Source organism: Arachis hypogaea, chromosome 20 (assembly GCF_003086295.3).
Source record: "Arachis hypogaea cultivar Tifrunner chromosome 20, arahy.Tifrunner.gnm2.J5K5, whole genome shotgun sequence".
In the NCBI taxonomy this organism is placed as follows: domain Eukaryota; kingdom Viridiplantae; phylum Streptophyta; class Magnoliopsida; order Fabales; family Fabaceae; genus Arachis; species Arachis hypogaea.
The window spans coordinates 105,376,777-105,393,027 of NC_092055.1; positions in this window are offsets into that span (position 1 = coordinate 105,376,777).

The window sequence follows — 16,251 nt, forward strand, 5'->3', positions numbered from 1 at the left end:
ACGTTTGAGGCAAACGTTGGCGCAAACGTGGGCTCCCCTCCAGGGCATCCATCTAGCAACATTTGGTCCTTAAAGATGCCTTTCACTCATGCCTCAATTTCGTGCCAAATATGGATTGCCATATATCGTTGGAAAGCTCTAAATGTCAGCTTTCTAACCCAACTGGAATCATCTTAATCGGACATCTACAACTCAAGTTATGCTCCTTTGAAGGGGACAAGGTCGCTGGTGTTGCTGTCACTCACGTTTGACCCCACGTTTGAGGTCAAACGTGAACGCAAACGTTGGGAACATTGCTAGTTTTGGAGGCTCGAACGTGCTGTCCACCCCATACTATTATACATTGTTGGAAAGCCCTGAATGTCTACTTTCCAATGCCGTTGGAAGTGCATCAATTGGAGCTCCACAGCTCGAGTTATACTCCGTTGAAAGTGCAGAGGTCAGTTGGCCTCACTGCAGGTTGACACCATGTTCGTTTATGCATATTTCGGGGCAGTTTTCTCCCTCAATTTAAGTGTCCACCATGTAGTGCCATATATGCTTGGAAAGCTCTTGATTCCTACTTTCCATTGCTTTTTGAATCACCTCATTTGAAGCTCTGTAGCTCAAGTTATTCTTGTTGGAAGTATACCCCTTCAGGCTGTGGGGAGCAACATTTCCCAAGGTATTCCTTAGCCAACGTTTGACCTCACGTTTGAGGCAAACGTTGGCGCAAACGTTGAGTTCCTGGGTGGCTGTGCTGATGAAGCTTCCTTGATTTGGTCATGGGCCACGCTTTTAAAAGCGTGGCCTAAGGCTCCAAAGTGTGCTCCAACTTCAAAGTGTGCCCAAAATTCCTCTTTTCTTCTTTTTAGCTTATTTTGTGCTCTTTTTGCTTCTTTTTCTTCTTATTTCCTACAAAGTTTATCAAATCAAAAGATCAAAGAAATATACCATTTAAGCACCAAAGAATGCAATATTTAAGCACTAATCATAAATTTCTTGTATGAAAAAGCATAGAAAAACATGACATGGTGACATGTCATCACAATACCAAACTTAAACCTTGCTTGTCCCCAAGCAAGAAAAGAATCATGCATTTAAAGATTGACAATCCAAGGTAAGAAGAGTAGCAACTCAATTTTCATGGTGAGCTAGTTTTCTAAGCATGCTACAATCACAAAAGAGATGTAAATGATTGATGTTTCTATCTAGCTCAATTTATGAAATCTTTCTCTTATATTTCTTCCTTGAAACAAGCTTTTGATTTTTCTTATTAGCTTCTCCTTTTGGGTACTTTGCCCCATGAGTTAATAACAAAGCTACGACTTCTAAATGCTTTGTTTTCAAGTATTACCACTTGATACATAAGCACCACAAGCATTTGATTAGAGGACTTCATTAAGCACATTTTTCTTTTCTTTTCTTGACTCTCTAATCATTGATGCTCAGAGCCTTGAGCTTTGAGGGAGTGCTTTTGCACTTTGAGCCTAACCTTGACTTCTAAATGTTTTGTTTTCAAGCATTTGGCTTGATACATAAACACCACAAGTACTTAACAAATAAATTGCCATTGGTACTTAGAGCCTTCAGCTTTCTCATTCTTTCCCTTTTTCTTTTCTTACTTTAATTATATTTGCCTCTTCAAGGTTTTCATGATTTTAAAAGATTTTACAAAACGTGCTAGATGAAAACTTCAATTAAATAAAATCTAATGCAATTAAGCAACAATCAAACATACTAGCTTTCCAATACTTTTATGCACATGCTAAATTCTTCTTTAATTCCTTGTTTTTTTATGATCATGATACTTTATTGCTTTTGAATTCACAAAAACTCAAGTTGGTGGTCATAATGCCACAGCACCATGTTGCAATTTAGAAATCAAACTATGCCTTTTCATACACACATGCATACAGAGAAGATAAAGACAATCATGCAGTTTATAGTGCTTGAAACAAATGAGAGGAAAAAGAACTTTACAACCTTGTAGTTCATCTTCTCTATTGTTGTCATTTTCCTCTCATTCTCCTCCTTCCCTTGCCAAATTTAGAATGCTTGCTCATCCTCAAGCAACAATTAGAACAATGGCTATGGGGCTAAGATGGATCATGAGTGTCTTATACAATGAAATGTTAGTAGCACATGTGTTTTAAGCAAGAAAAATGATAGATAACAATCAAGGCACAAGAGAACAGAGACATTATGATTGCATAGACAAGAAGGTGTGCACAATACATTGCATAAAAGTATAAGTGGCACACCAAACTTAGTGTGACACTTTCTCTTGAAATTGATGCAAGTATCCAGTAAAGATTGGAAGCAAATTTTTGTTGCATAGCAACACCAAACTTAGAATGCAACCATATGTCAATTTATTGAAATTTAAACTAAACAAAGGAAGAAAACAAAGCAGAAAAAAATGTTACCTACGGTTGGGTTACCTCCCAACAAGTGCTCTTTTAGTGTCATTAGCTTGACATGTTGTTCTTCACTTTCTTCCTCTTCTTCCAGTTTGTTAAGAGGAATGACCTCAAAGGAGGGAAGGATTCAGCTAGTGTCCCTTGTCTTGGCCTTTCCTCAGCAAGCTTCCTTTTGCAAATGGCTTGATTGATCTTGCTTGCTGGATTAGGGACAGAATTGGTGTTCTTGCTAGTTGCCTTCACTTCTTTAGATTCAAGACTTGGTTGCTGTGTGATTATTGGAGTTTTGTATTCATCCAGAGCCTTTTGAACTGGTGGTTCCATGAACTCCTCCTTCATGTACTTCTCTGCCTCACTTGAGTTTAGAATGACTTCCTCACTTTCTTGCTCCTCCACTTCCTCTTTTACACTCAACATTTGTTTTAATAGCTCTTTCATGGAGGAGGTTTGTTGATCTTCCCAACATTTCTTCATCTCCTCTTCATATCTTTTAATCTCAGATTCAATTGCTGAGACGTTTTGGTCCAGGGGGGTTTGAGGAGGTTGTGAGTGTTCAGGTTCTTTTTTCACCTCAAGTGCAATTTCATTTTCAACTATTTCCACCACCTCTTTCTTTTTCACTAAAAATTCACTTGACTCAGTAGCCTCTTCCTCTTGTTTTTCCTTCTTCTTCATTGCACTCACCAGTTGGCCTAATTGCGCTTCCATGTTTTTGAGGGAGTTCTCTTGTTCTTTCTGGTATTTCTCTTTCTCCTCCGCAATTCTTTTGAGCATGGACTCAAGCTTTGAGAGTCTTTGGTTCATGGAAGTTTGTGTGGGTGGTGAGTTTTGGCAAGGATTTTGTGTGGAGACAAAGTCCAGTGATGAAGAATTTTCAGATGAAAAACTAGAAGGTGAGGTTGGAAAATTTTGTATAAGTGAATTGATAGTACGTTCGAGTGAAGATGGCTCTTGATAAGTGGAATATGGGCTCTCGAATGTTTTCTGGTTTTGCTCCCCCCAACCATCATTAGAATAGCAACTTGCATCATTTTGTGGTGGAGGAAGATATCTCATATGATTTTCTTGCTCATCTTGTGTCTCTGAAGCAAATCTCCATGAATTGGAGTGCTCAGAATGTGTATTCTCTTGGTGATATTCCCAGCCACCATTAGAGATTGGTGATGGTGGGTAATATCCCATAAAATTTGTTTGATCATAAGATGAGTTGAACTCCATTTGAATTTTGTAAAACACAACACCAAATAAAATTGAAATTCATGTTTCAGATGATATTTGCTTAGTGAGGCAAAAACACAAACACCTTGGTTTCAAGAACAAAAACTAAGAAAATACTTAATCTAGACTTCTGACCCACTTAATCATTGTTGATCTAAATCAATCCCCGGAAACGGCGCCAAAAACTTGATGTGTATTTTTGGAAAAACGAAACGAATTCCAAACACCTAAATCTAACCGGCATGTATACCGGGTCGCTTCAAGTAGTAAAACTCACGAGAGTGAGGTCGATCCCACAGGGATTGATGGATCAAGCAACTTTAGTGGGTGATTAGTTTAGTCAAGCTAACATTGAAGTGAAATTTGATGGAATGTAGCCAACAGAAAGTAAATGGCAGTGAATTAAAAGTTGCAGAAAGTAAATGAGCATAAACGTAAAGGGCAAGGAATGTAAATTGGCAAAATCTTAAATGACAAAAAGTGTAAATTGCAAGAATCTTAAATGACAAGAAATGTAAATTGCATGAAATATAAAGGGGAGTGGGTGCTGGAAATGTAAAATTCAACAGGAAAGTGTAAATAGCAATCAAACAGAGAAGTAAAAGATGCAGCAGATTCAAACAGATTTAGAAAATCACTTGAAAAGTCAAAAGAGAAAGCAGCTTCGCTCAATTGCAAAATCTAAATGAGAGGTTGAAGATCTCAGGAGCTCAATGAGACTAGAAAACAAGTCTAGATCTTAATCCCTTCCTTGATCCAAATTTAGAATTCAATTGCAAGAAAAGTAAAGATCAAGCAGTAGAAGAAGCAAAACCAAATTCAATTTCCAAAAGTTGCAGTAAAGTGAGACAGAGAGATCTCTAGGTGAGATTGAGACAGAATTTCCTCAATTCTTTAACCCAAGATTCAAAACAAAAAGGAAAAACTAAAAGAGAGAGCTCTCTAATCCTAATGCTCCCTCGTGGAGCCAGCCTCTCTGATGGAGCTCCCCTAATGAGATGAAATTGATGCCTTTATATAGGCTTTTTACAAATGAAAATGAAATTGAAATTAAAACCAAATTACAATTGAATGAAATTCCTAATCTAGCTTCTCTGTGTGCCTTTGAGTGATGGTAATGGGCTTAGCTTGCTTTGGAGTGGAATTGGGTTGAAGATGGATCCGGATGGCATTGGTCTTGAGAAGAAATCCGCTTGAAATTTGGACTTTGGAATATTCACGTTTGAGTTAACGTTTGAGGCAAACGTTGACTCAAACGTCTTCGTGAAGGCATTATGCAGAATGGCCATTTTGCTGTCACTCACGTCTGGGTTCACGTTTGAGGTCAAACGTGAGCTCAAACGTGATCTCCTCCAAGGCATTCTTTGGCCAACGTTTGACCTCACGTTTGAGGCAAACGTTGGCGCAAACGTGGGCTCCCCTCCAGGGCATCCATCTAGCAACATTTGGTCCTTAAAGATGCCTTTCACTCATGCCTCAATTTCGTGCCAAATATGGATTGCTATATATCGTTGGAAAGCTCTAAATGTCAGCTTTCTAACTCAACTGGAATCATCTTAATCAGACATCTACAACTCAAGTTATGTTCCTTTGAAGGGGACAAGGTCGCTGGTGTTGCTGTCACTCACGTTTGACCCCACGTTTGAGGTCAAACGTGAACGCAAACGTTAGGAACATTGCCAGTTTTGGAGGCTCGAACGTGCTGTCCACCCCATACTATTATACATTGTTGGAAAGCCCTGAATGTCTACTTTCCAATGCCGTTGGAAGCGCATCAATTGGAGCTCCACAGCTCGAGTTATACTCCGTTGAAGGTGCAGAGGTCAGTTGGCCTCACTGCAGGTTGACACCATGTTCGTTTATGCATATTTCGGGGCAGTTTTCTCCCTCAATTTAAGTGTCCACCAAGTAGTGCCATATATGCTTGGAAAGCTCTTGATTCCTACTTTCCATTGCTTTTTGAATCACCTCATTTGAAGCTCTGTAGCTCAAGTTATTCTTGTTGGAAGTATACCCCTTCAGGCTGTGGGGAGCAATATTTCCCAAGGTATTCCTTAGCCAACGTTTGACCTCACGTTTGAGGCAAACGTTGGCGCAAACGTTGAGTTCCTGGGTGGCTGTGCTGATGAAGCTTCCTTGATTTGGTCATGGGCCACGCTTTTAAAAGCGTGGCCTAAGGCTCCAAAGTGTGCTCCAACTTCAAAGTGTGCCCAAAATTCCTCTTTTCTTCTTTTTAGCTTATTTTGTGCTCTTTTTGCTTCTTTTTCTTCTTATTTCCTACAAAGTTTATCAAATCAAAAGATCAAAGAAATATACCATTTAAGCACCAAAGAATGCAATATTTAAGCACTAATCATAAATTTCTTGTATGAAAAAGCATAGAAAAACATGACATGGTGACATGTCATCACAACACCAAACTTAAACCTTGCTTGTCCCCAAGCAAGAAAAGAATCATGCATTTAAAGATTGACAATCCAAGGTAAGAAGAGTAGCAACTCAATTTTCATGGTGAGCTAGTTTTCTAAGCATGCTACAATCACAAAAGAGATGTAAATGATTGATGTTTCTATCTAGCTCAATTTATGAAATCTTTCTCTTATATTTCTTCCTTGAAACAAGCTTTTGATTTTTCTTATTAGCTTCTCCTTTTGGGTGCTTTGCCCCATGAGTTAATAACAAAGCTACAACTTCTAAATGCTTTGTTTTCAAGTATTACCACTTGATACATAAGCACCACAAGCATTTGATTAGAGGACTTCATTAAGCACATTTTTCTTTTCTTTTCTTGACTCTCTAATCATTGATGCTCAGAGCCTTGAGCTTTGAGGGAGTGCTTTTGCACTTTGAGACTAACCTTGACTTCTAAATGTTTTGTTTTCAAGCATTTGGCTTGATACATAAACACCACAAGTACTTAACAAATAAATTGCCATTGGTACTCAGAGCCTTCAGCTTTCTCATTCTTTCCCTTTTTCTTTTCTTGCTTTAATTATATTTGCCTCTTCAAGGTTTTCATGATTTTAAAAGATTTCACAAAACATGCTAGATGAAAACTTCAATTAAATAAAATCTAATGTAATTAAGCAACAATCAAACATACTAGCTATCCAATACTTTTATGCACATGCTAAATTCTTCTTTAATTCCTTGTTTTTTTATGATCATGATACTTTATTGCTTTTGAATTCACAAAAACTCAAGTTGGTGGTCATAATGCCACAACACCATGTTGCAATTTAGAAATCAAACTATGCCTTTTCATACACACATGCATACAGAGAAGATAAAGACAATCATGCAGTTTATAGTGCTTGAAACAAATGAGAGGAAAAGGAACTTTACAACCTTGTAGTTCATCTTCTCTATTGTTGTCATTTTCCTCTCATTCTCCTCCTTCCCTTGCCAAATTTAGAATGCTTGCTCATCCTCAAGCAACAATTAGAACAATGGCTATGGGGCTAAGATGGATCATGAGTGTCTTATACAATGAAATGTTAGTAGCACATGTGTTTTAAGCAAGAAAAATGATAGATAACAATCAAGGCACAAGAGAACAGAGACATTATGATTGCATAGATAAGAAGGTGTGCACAATACATTGCATAAAAGTATAAGTGGCACACCAAACTTAGTGTGACACTTTCTCTTGAAAATGATGCAAGTATCCAGTAAAGATTGGAAGCAAATTTTTGTTGCATAGCAACACCAAACTTAGAATGCAACCATATGTCAATTTATTGAAATTTAAACTAAACAAAGGAAGAAAACAAAGCAGAAAAAAATGTTACCTACGGTTGGGTTACCTCCCAACAAGTGCTCTTTTAGTGTCATTAGCTTGACATGTTGTTCTTCACTTTCTTCCTCTTCTTCCAGTTTGTTAAGAGGAATGACCTCAAAGGAGGGAAGGATTCAGCTAGTGTCCCTTGTCTTGGCCTTTCCTCAGCAAGCTTCCTTTTGCAAATGGCTTGATTGATCTTGCTTGCTGGATTAGGGACAGAATTGGTGTTCTTGCTAGTTGCCTTCACTTCTTTAGATTCAAGACTTGGTTGCTGTGTGATTATTGGAGTTTTGTATTCATCCAGAGCCTTTTGAACTGGTGGTTCCATGAACTCCTCCTTCATGTACTTCTCTGCCTCACTTGAGTTTGGAATGACTTCCTCACTTTCTTGCTCCTCCACTTCCTCTTTTACACTCAACATTTGTTTTAATAGCTCTTTCATGGAGGAGGTTTGTTGATCTTCCCAACATTTCTTCATCTCCTCTTCATATCTTTTAATCTCAGATTCAATTGTTGAGACTTTTTGGTCCAGGGGGGTTTGAGGAGGTTGTGAGTGTTCAGGTTCTTTTGTCACCTCAAGTGCAATTTCATTTTCAACTATTTCCACCACCTCTTTCTTTTTCACTAAAAATTCACTTGACTCAGTAGCCTCTTCCTCTTGTTTTTCCTTCTTCTTCATTGCACTCACCAGTTGGCCTAATTGCGCTTCCATGTTTTTGAGGGAGTTCTCTTGTTCTTTCTGGTATTTCTCTTTCTCCTCCGCAATTCTTTTGAGCATGGACTCAAGCTTTGAGAGTCTTTGGTTCATGGAAGTTTGTGCGGGTGGTGAGTTTTGGCAAGGATTTTGTGTGGAGACAAAGTCCAGTGATGAAGAATTTTCAGATGAAAAACTAAAAGGTGAGGTTGGAAAATTTTGTATAAGTGAATTGATAGTACGTTCGAGTGAAGATGGCTCTTGATAAGTGGAATATGGGCTCTCGAATGTTTTCTGGTTTTGCTCCCCCCAACCATCATTAGAATAGCAACTTGCATCATTTTGTGGTGGAGGAAGATATCCCATATGATTTTCTTGCTCATCTTGTGTCTCTGAAGCAAATCTCCATGAATTGGAGTGCTCAGAATGTGTATTCTCTTGGTGATATTCCCAGCCACCATTAGAGATTGGTGATGGTGGGTAATAACCCATAAAATTTGTTTGATCATAAGATGAGTTGAACTCCATTTGAATTTTGTAAAACACAACACCAAATAAAATTGAAATTCATGTTTCAGATGATATTTGCTTAGTGAGGCAAAAACACAAACACCTTGGTTTCAAGAACAAAAACAAAGAAAATACTTTATCTAGACTTCTCACCCACTTAATCATTGTTGATCTAAATCAATCCCCGGCAACGGCACCAAAAACTTGATGTGTATTTTTGGAAAAACGAAACGAATTCCAAACACCTAAAACTAACCGGCAAGTATACCGGGTCGCATCAAGTAATAAAACTCACGGGAGTGAGGTCGATCCCACAGGGATTGATGGATCAAGTAACTTTAGTAGGTGATTAGTTTAGTCAAGCTAACATTGAAGTGAAATTTGATGGAATGTAGCCAACAGAAAGTAAATGGCAGTGAATTAAAAGTTGCAGAAAGTAAATGAGCATAAACGTAAAGGGCGAGGAATGTAAATTGGCAAAATCTTAAATGACAAGAAATGTAAATTGCAAGAATCTTAAATGACAAGAAATGTAAATTGCATGAAATATAAAGGGGAGTGGGTGTTGAAAATGTAAAATTCAACAGGAAAGTGTAAATAGCAATCAAACAGAGAAGTAAAAGATGCAGCAGATTCAAACAAATTTAGAAAATCACTTGAAAAGTCAAAACAGAAAGCAGCTTCGCTCAATTGCAAAATCTAAATGAGAGGTTGAAGATCTCAGGAGCTCAATGAGACTAGAAAACAAGTCTAGATCTCAATCCCTTCCTTGATCCAAATTTAGAATTCAATTGCAAGAAAAGAAAAGATCAAGCAGTAGAAGAAGCAAAACCAAATTCAATTTCCAAAAGTTGCAGTAAAGTGAGACAGAGAGATCTCAAGGTGAGATTGAGACAGAATTTCCTCAATTCTTCAACCCAAGATTCAAAACAAAAAGGAAAAACTAAAAGAGAGAGCTCTCTAATCCTAACTTGATGGGAAAATTTGTGGAAAAACGAATTCCAAACACACAAATCTAACCGGCAAGTATACCGGGTCGCATCAAGTAGTAAAACTCACGTGAGTGAGGTCGATCCCACGAGGATTGATGGATCAAGCAACTTTAGTGGGTGATTAGTTTAGTCAAGCTAACATTGAAGTGAATTGTGTGAAATTGTAGCCAACAGAAAGTAAATGACAATGAATTTGAAGTTGCAGAATGTAAATTGGCAAGTAACTTAAAGAGCAAGAAATGTAAATTGCAAGAATCTTAAATTGCAAGAAATGTAAATTGCATGAAATTAAAGGGGAGTGGGTGCTGGAAATTAAAGAAAGCAATGGATCCAAGGCAAGAAAAGTAAATTCAGATTTGCAGCAAGCTCAAAGTTAAAGTGTAGAATGTAAATGTGCAGGAAATGTAAATTGGAAGCAATGCAGTAGAAAGTAAAAATTACAGAGAAGGAAATTGTAGCAGAAAAGTAAATCAGCAAGAAAACTCAAATCAATTATGAAATCTAGAAAGACAAGTGAAGATCTCAGGGGCTCAATAAGACTAGAAAACAAGTCTAGATCTCAATCCCTTCCTTGATCCAAATTTAGAATTCAATTGCAAGAAAAGTAAAGATCAAGCAGTAGAAGAAGCAAAACCAAATTCAATTTCCAAAAGTTGCAGTAAAGTGAGACAGAGAGATCTCAAGGTGAGATTGAGACAGAATTTCCTCAATTCTTCAACCCAAGATTCAAAACAGAAAGGAAAAACTAAAAGAGAGAGCTCTCTAATTCTAATGCTCCCTCGTGGAGCCAGCCTCTCTGATGGAGCTCCCTTTCTAAAATGAAAATGATGCCTTTTAATAGGCTTTTACAAACATGACAAATGAAAATGAAATTGAAAAGCAAATTACAAAGAAAATGAAATTCCTAATCAAATTGTTTCTTGTGCCTTTGAGTGATGTCAATTGGGCTTTTGCTTGCTTTGGAGTGGAATTGGGTTGAAGATGGATTCGGATGGCCTTGGTCTTGAGGAGAAATCTGCGTGCAAACTGGATTGTTGAGCAATTCACGTTTGAGGCAAACGTTGACTCAAACGTCTTCGTGAAAGCATTATGCAGAATGGCCATTTTGCTGTCACTCACGTCTGAGTTCATGTTTGAGGTCAAACGTGAGCTCAAACGTGATCTTCTCCAAGGCATTCTTTGGCCAACGTTTGACCTCACGTTTGAGGCAAACGTTGGCGCAAACGTGGGCTCCCCTCCAGGGCATCCATCTAGCAACATTTGGTCCTTAAAGATGCCTTTCACTCATGCCTCAATTTCATGCCAAATATGGATTGCTATATATCGTTGGAAAGCTCTAAATGTCAGCTTTCTAACCCAACTGGAATTATCTTAATTGGACATCTACAACTCAAGTTATGCTCCTTTGAAGGGGACAAGGTCGCTAGTGTTGCTGTCACTCACGTTTGACCACACGTTTGAGGTCAAACGTGAACGAAAACGTTGGGAACATTGCCAGTTTTGGAGGCTCGAACGTGCTGTCCACCCTATACTATTATACATTGTTGGAAAGCCCTGAATGTCTACTTTCCAATGCCGTTGGAAGCGCATCAATTGGAGCTCTACAGCTCGAGTTATGCTCCGTTGAAGGTGCAGAGGTCAGTTGGCCTCACTGCAGGTTGACACCATGTTCGTTTATGCATATTTCGGGGCAATTTTCTCCCTCAATTTAAGTGTCCACCATGCAGTGCCATATATGCTTGGAAAGCTCTTGATTCCTACTTTTCATTGCTTTTTGAATCACCTCATTTGATGCTCTGTAGCTCAAGTTATTCTTGTTGGAAGTATACCCCTTCAGGCTGTGGGGAGCAACATTTCCCAAGGTATTCCTTAGCCAACGTTTGACCTCACGTTTGAGGCAAACGTTGGCGGAAACGTTGAGTTCCTGGGTGGTTGTGCTGATGAAGCTTCCTTGATTTGGTCATGGGCCACGCTTTTAAAAGCGTGGCCTAAGGCTCCAAAGTGTGCTCCAACTTCAAAGTGTGCCCAAAATTCCTCTTTTCTTCTTTTTAGCTTATTTTGTGCTCTTTTTGCTTCTTTTTCTTCTTATTTCCTACAAAGTTTATCAAATCAAAAGATCAAAGAAATATACCATTTAAGCACCAAAGAATGCAATATTTAAGCACTAATCATAAATTTCTTGTATGAAAAAGCATAGAAAAACATGACATGGTGACATGTCATCACAAACAAAAACTTGATGGTGTTTTTGTGGAAGAACGAATTTCCAAACACCTAAAACTATCCGGCAAGTATATCGGGTCGCATCAAGTAGTAAAACTCACGGGAGTGAGGTCGATCCCACAGGGATTGATGGATCAAGCAACTTTAGTGGGTGATTAGTTTAGTCAAGCTAACATTTGAGTGATAATTGATGCAGCAGAAAGTAAATGACAAGGAAAATTAAAGTGCAGAAAGTAAATTGGACAGTAACTTAAAGAACAAAAAAGTAAAATAGCTGAAACTTAAATTGCAAGAAATGTAAATTGCATTAAATGTAAAGGGGAGTGGGTGCAGGAAAATTAAAGAAAGCAATAGATCAAGCAACTGGAAATTTAAATTGCAGGAAATATAAAAGGAACTGGGTGCTGGGAGCAATGTAAACAGAGAAGTAGAAGATGCAGCAGATTCAAACAGATTTGGAAAATTACTTGAAAAATCAAAACAGAAAGCAACTTTGCTCAATTGCAAAATCTAAATGAGAGGTTGAAGATCTCAGGAGCTCAATGAGACTAGAAAACAAGTCTAGATCTCAATCCCTTCCTTGATCCAACAATAAACAGAATGAAGAAGAAATAGCGATGAAGGCAGTAAAGAGAGCTTTGATTCAAATCACAATTCACTGAAATTATGCAGACAAGCAAACAGAGAGAATTCTCAAGGTGAGATTGAAACAGAATTTCTTCAATTCTCAACCCAAGATTCAAAACAAAAAGGAAAAACTAAAGGAGAGAGCTCTCTAATCCTAGTGCTCCCTAGTGGAGCCAGCCTCTATACTCTCTAATGGAGCTCGCCTACTAAAAATGAAAATGATGCCTTATATAGGCTAAATGAAAATGAAAATGAAATTGAAAACAAATTAAATTTCAAAAATGAAAAATCCTAATCTAACTGATCTTTGTGCCTATAAGTGATGTCAATTGGACTTTGCTTGCTTTGCCTCAAACGTTGACTCAAACGTGAATTGCTCAACAATCCAATTTGCACGCAGATTTCTCCTCAAGACCAAGGCCATCCGAATCCATCTTCAACCCAATTCCACTCCAAAGCAAGCAAAGCCCAATTGACATCACTTATAGGCACAAAGATCAGTTAGATTAGGATTTTTCATTTTTGAAATTTAATTTGTTTTCAATTTCATTTTCATTTTTATTTTGCCTATATAAGGCTCATTTTCATTTTTAGTAGGCGAGCTCCATTAGAGAGTATAGAGGCTGGCTCCACTAGGGAGCACTAGGATTAGAGAGCTCTCTCCTTTAGTTTTTCCTTTTTGTTTTGAATCTTGGGTTGTGAATTGAAGAAATTCTGTTTCAATCTCACCTTGAGAATTCTCTCTGTTTGCTTGTCTGCATAATTTCAGTGAATTGTGATTTATATCAAAGCTCTCTTTACTGCCTTCATCGCTATTTCTTCTTCAATCTGTTTGCTGTTGGATCAAGGAAGGGATTGAGATCTAGACTTGTTTTCTAGTCTCATTGAGCTCCTGAGATCTTCAACCTCTCATTTAGATTTTGCAATTGAGCCAAGCTGTTTTCTGTTTTGATTTTTCAAGTGATTTTCCAAATCTGTTTGAATCTGCTGCATCTTCTACTTCTTTGTTTACATTGCTCCCAGCACCCAGTTCCTTTTATATTTCCTGCAATTTAAATTTTTAGTTGCTTGATCTATTGCTTTCTTTAATTTCCCTGCACCCACTCCCCTTTACATTTAATGCAATTTACTTTTCTTGCAATTTAAGATTCTTGCAATTTACATTTCTTGCTCTTTAAGTTACTTGCCAATTTACATTCTGCAACTTTAAATTCATTGTCATTTACTTTCTGTTGGCTACAATTTCACACGATTCACTTCAATGTTAGCTTGACTAAACTAATCACCCACTAAAGTTGCTTGATCCATCAATCCCTGTGGGATCGACCTCACTCACGTTAGTTTTATTACTTGATGCGACCCGGTATACTTGCCGGTTAGAATTGGGTGTTTTGGAAATTCGTTTTTCCACAAATTTTCCCATCAAGTTTTTGGCGCCGTTGCCGGGGATTGATTTAGATCAACAATGATTAAGTGGGTGAGAAGTCTAGATTAAGCATTTTCTTTGTTTTTGTTCTTGAAACCAAGGTGTTTGTGTTTTTGCCTCACTAAGCAAATATCATCTGAAACATGAATTTCAATTTTATTTGGTGTTGTGTTTTACAAAATTCAAATGGAGTTCAACTCATCTTATGATCAAAAAAATTTTATGGGATATTACCCACCATCACCAATCTCTAATGGTGGCTGGGAATATCACCAAGAGAATACACATTCTGAGCACTCCAATTCATGGAGATTTGCTTCAGAGACACAAGATGAGCAAGAAAATCATATGGGATATCTTCCTCCACCACAAAATGATGCAAGTTGCTATTCTAATGATGGCTGGGGGGAGCAAAACCAGAAAACAGTTGAGAGCCCATATTCCACTTATCAAGAGCCATCTTCACTCGAACGTACTATCAATTCACTTATACAAAATTTTCCAACCTCACCTTCTAGTTCTTCATCTGAAAATTCTTCATCACTGGACTTTGTCTCCACACAAAATCCTTGCCAAAACTCACCACCCACACAAACTTCCATGAACCAAAGACTCTCAAATCTTGAGTCCATGCTCAAAATACTTGCGGAGGAGAAAGAGAAATACCAGAAAGAACAAGAGGACTCCATCAAAAATATGGAAGTACAGTTAAGCAAATTGTTGAGTGCAATGAAGAAGAAGGAAAAACAAGAGGAAGAGGCTACTGAGTCAAGTGAATTCGTAGTGAAAAAGAAAGAGGTGATGGAAATAGCTGAAAATGAAACTGCACTTGAGGTGACAAAAGAACCTGAACACTCACAACCTCCTCAAACCCCCTGGACCAAAAAATCTCAACAATTGAATCTGAGATTAAAAGATATGAAGAGGAGATGAAGAAATGTTGGGAAGAACAACAAACCTCCTCCATAAAAGAGCTATTAAAGCAAATGTTGAGTGCAAGGGAGGAAGTGGAAGAGCAAGAAAGTGAGGAAGTCATTCTAGAAAAGTTACACTCAAGTGAGGCAGAGAAGCACATGAAGGAAGAGTTCATGGAACCACCAATTCAAAAGGCTCTAGATGAATACAAGACTCCAATAATCACACAGCAACCAAGTTTTGAATTCAAAGGAGTGAAGGCAACTAGCAAGAGCACCAATCCTGTCCCTTATCCAGCAAGCAAGATCAATCAAGCCAATTGCAAAAGAAAGCTTGCTGAGGAAAGGCCAAGACAAGGGATAGTAGCTGAATCTTCTCCTCCCTTGAGGTCATTCCTCTTAACAAACTGGAAGAAGAGGAAGAAAGTGAAAGACAACATGTCAAGCTAATGACACTAAAAGAGCACTTGTTGGGAGGTAACCCAACTGTAGGTAACATTTTTTTTTCTCTGCCTTATTTTCTTTCTTTGCTTTGTTTAAATTCAATAAATTGGCATATGGTTACATTCTAAGTTTGGTGTTGCCCTGTAACAAATTGTTTTCAATTCCTTTGGATGATTGCATCAATTCTACATGAAAGTGTCACACTAAGATTCTAAGTTTGATGTACCACTTATTTTTTCTATGCAACTCATCCAGCAACATCACTTGTCTGCATAATCATATTGCCTTTGCATTATTATTTTTCTTTTGTTTTGACATTTCGTTTGCATTCTCTTTGTTTTAGTCACTTCTTTATTTTTTTATGTTTCCTTTTATTAACTGTTCTTGTTAATACACCACCAAGAGATTCTTATTCATGGCAAATCTTGGCTTGATGATTGTATTCAACAAATAACAGTTTCTCTTGTTTAGTTTTAATTCAAATAAATTGACATATGGTTGCATTCTAAGTTTGGTGTTGCTATGCAACAAAATTTGCTTCCAATCTTTACAGATACTTGCATTAATTCCAAGTGAAAGTGTCACACTAAGTTTGGTGTGCCACTTATCTTTTATGCAATGTATTGTGCACACCTTCTTATCTATGCAATCATAATGTCTCTGTTCTCTTATGCCTTGATTGTTATCTTTCATTTTTCTTGCTTAAAACACATGTGCTACTAACATTTCATTGTATAAGACACTCATGATCCATCTTAGCCCCATAGCCATTGTTCTAATTGTTGCTTGAGGATGAGCAAGTATTCTAAATTTGGCAAGGGAAGGAGGAGAATGGGAGGAAAATGACAACAATAGAGAAGATGAACTACAAGGTTGTAAAGTTCCTTTTCCTCTCATTTGTTTCACGCACTATAAAATGCATGATTGTCTTCATCTTTTCTGTTTACATGTGTGTATGAATAAAGCATAGCCTGCATCTTGATTTGTAACGTGTTGCTATGTCATTATGACTATCAACTT